Source organism: Acomys russatus, chromosome 23 (assembly GCF_903995435.1).
Source record: "Acomys russatus chromosome 23, mAcoRus1.1, whole genome shotgun sequence".
Classification (NCBI taxonomy): domain Eukaryota; kingdom Metazoa; phylum Chordata; class Mammalia; order Rodentia; family Muridae; genus Acomys; species Acomys russatus.
Window position 1 is genome coordinate 10,579,849 of NC_067159.1, and position 3,276 is coordinate 10,583,124.

A 3,276-nucleotide genomic window follows, 5' to 3' on the forward strand; every position below is an offset into this window, starting at 1 on the left:
CATTTGTAGCTAAGTGTCTGTCTGGCTCCCATCTGAGAAGACCTTAAAGAGGGGGCCATGGAGGAATAGAACAGCCATTGTTCGCTGCCTCCTCAACCCTGTGCCACATACCTGCTGAGATCACGCCTTTTCTGTAGAAAACCTGGGGATTTTGCCATTGGGAGAAGTAGGTTGCCTAAGCCACTTCCCAGGCTTCTTGTGAGATTACCTCACTCACACACTGGATCCTTGTGATATCTGGGAGATACACCAGACAACAATACAGAGACTATATCAGGAATTTCCATGCTGTGACAAAGCAGGATGAGGGGATGAGGGGTTTCCATGTTGAGGCAGACAGCAGCAGCAGTAACTGCAGTGACAAAGGCCAATTGATTAGGGAAGGGGACACTGGATCAAGTTGACATTGGGGGACATGTACCTCATGCCAAGGAGACCCGTCCTGAGTATTAAGGAAGAGAAAATGGCACCAAGGGTGGGAGAGAGGAGGTGGACGAGTGTCATGGAGAGACGCAGTGGGCAAATTATGAACTGTCTTCCCAGGTGCTCACAGGCTTTCAAGAAGGAACTAGGAAGCCACAGAGGCCTGGATTCCCCTGGGTTCTATATTGAGAAAGGACTGACAGGCAACGGGAAATATTCTGGGAAGCCTCTATGACAGCTCAGCCCTGCGTAGGAGAGTAACAGTAAGCAGCGAGAAGAGGAAGGGTTCTGGAGAGTGGAAATGGAGCAGGACTTTTTTTTCCCCCCTAAGACAGATTCTTCTCTCTGTAGCCCTGGCTATCCTGTAACTTGCTCTGTAGACCAGGCTGACCTCAAACTCAGAGATCCGTCTGCCTCGGCCTCACAAGTGCTGGGATTCAAGGCGTGCACCACCATGGCCCAGCTGAAGTGTAGGTTTCTGATCAAGACCCCAGAGCATACACACTGTCATATTTCCAGTGCCTTTTGACGAGGCCTAGCCAGGCTCTCTATTCTGGTTTACCGTCCCTCTTTCCATAAGCCTCTGTCTTCTACCTGCTGCCTGTCTCCAACCTTCTCTTCCTGCCCATGGTACAAGGAACCATACATCTGAAGGCCACCTCTTTGGGACAATAGCTTTGTTTATGGAAATAGCTCTTTTAGCCTTGACATATGGACAGAATAATGGATGTTGTGGGCTTCAAAGCTTTCAAGTGTTGCTCAAACCTAAGATAAGTGGGAGGCTGTACAATTGGGATTTGGGCCTGTCCCGAGCCAGCAGCATAGCAAAGAAACCCAAACTGGAGGGCCAAAGGGGTAGGTCACATGACCAGTATGTGCAAAGCTCACTTTTACCAGGGACTTGCAATCTGACCGAAGTGGATCGGAAATCTGCACTTTATATACCAGATAGCGCTATGATATATATATATATATATATATATATATATATATATATATATATATATTTTTTTTTTTCTCTTCAAAAGGAGCTCCGGCAAAGTTTTATTAAAGGAAAACTTTCCTGGTTTACTTTTTACCAGTCTGTTCTGGCATGCTTCTAAGAGTATCAGAATCCCCTGGGTCAATGATAGCCAGTGTGCATTCTCTGTAGTATTTTCCACATGCTGTGCCCAATTAAATATTATTGCCACTGTAGTGATGGTCACCAGTTTTAGCCAAAATGGCATAGGACTCTATTTCAGATTTCCTCAAAGCTGGGCAGTTGCTGGCAAGGATAACCAATTTCGCTTTGCCTTGTCTGATCATCTTCAGAGTCTGTTTGTATCCCAGGACAAAAAGTGTATTCCACTTTTCATCACAAGCCGGAGCCTAGAGTTGATCAACTCCAGAGACTTTTTCATCTTCTTTGCGGCCACCATCTTCCCACCTTAGGTGCGGGACAATCCCCAACCAAGACCAGCCGCCAAAATGGCCGGGGAGAGAGAAAGGAAGCTGCTATGATATTTTTCTAAGATTCATTTTTACTTATGTGTATGTATCTATGTGTCTCCTGTGTGGATGGGGTGGGGTGGCGGGGAGAGACAGAGACAGAGACAGAGACAGAGACAGAGACAGAGAGACAGCGAGCATCACATGCGCCCTATAGAAGAGAGTGTCAGGTCCCCTGGAACTGGTGTTACAGGAGTTTGTGAACCGCCTGATGTAGATGCTCACAATAAACTTGAGTCCTTTGGAAGAGCAGTATAGGCTCCTAACTGTTGGGCCATCTTTCCAGCCCCGGCTCTATGATCCATACACTGTCTGTGTTAAACATTGACTCATTGGTCTTTCACTTACCAGGTTGTAAAGGAAGCTGGAACGCTGACTGAAAGCAAGGCGACCAAAGAGGAAAACATGTTTAGCAAAGTCACAGCCAGTTATTAATAAGAAGGCAATACTAAGGAGGGCACCACAGGGACACACATCAGCAGAACTTGGTTAAGCGGAGGACCATCACAACGGGCTTCTCTGAGGAGGTGCATTTGAGCTGAGAGCTACTTACAAGGCATTGATTAATTCTAAAAACCCCCAGATGCCAAAGTACTAAGGAAACTGGACAGTGTAGCCTGGAGTCCCTAGGTTACATAGGGCAACAAGTAGGGAGCAGGCAGGCATGGGTGTGGGATGTCCTGGGAGTGAAGCCTAGGCTAGGGCTCTAGAAATCTGAGGGCTGCTCTTTAACCCTCCTGACCCTACCCATCCCCCAGCATCCCCTTGAACACACCAAGCCACTGGGGCAGGACAGCAAGGTTCTGGCAGCTCAGCCACCCGTAGATGCGGAGGGGCAGGGCCCCATGACCTCCTCATACTGGTGTCCTACAGCCCTGCCAGCAGGAGAAAAATATAAACAGGGGAAAGTCCCCCAGTACACTCCACAGGCTTGCTGAGGAAGACCAGGGTTTTGCAGATTCCTGCAGACAGTGTGCCTGCTCAGGAGGCCTGAATGGGACTCGGAATTCGAAAGTACTTGTTTCTCAGCAGAAAAAATTCCAAAGATTGCTCAACATTCCTTTGACTCCAGGAGCAGAGTTTGGCAGCAGCCTATGAAAGCCTGAAGGAATGGGAGCCTGTGGGTGTGTCTTGCAGTGTGGCCAGCACAGTCCCAGGGTGGGGGGTGGGATGGAAGTGGGGGTGGGTGGGATGGAAGTGGGGGGGGTTGGGGGGAGTGGGAGGATAGGCCCTCTGCTGCTTACTCCCTTGAGGATGAGGGAGACGGTAGAGGTTTGAAGTTCTTGCCCTCCCAATGGGGAAGCTGCCATGTTTCTAAGCCAGGAAGAAACTGGGAACCCAGACTCTCTGGCTCTGTGCAAA

The 3,276-nt window shown here is 48.9% G+C and overlaps 1 pseudogene; it reads right to left on the reverse strand.

Moving 5' to 3' along the window:
- Positions 1-1,429: 1,429 nt before the first annotated feature.
- Positions 1,430-1,844, reverse strand: LOC127206641 (60S ribosomal protein L30-like; annotated as a pseudogene).
- Positions 1,845-3,276: the final 1,432 nt, after the last annotated feature.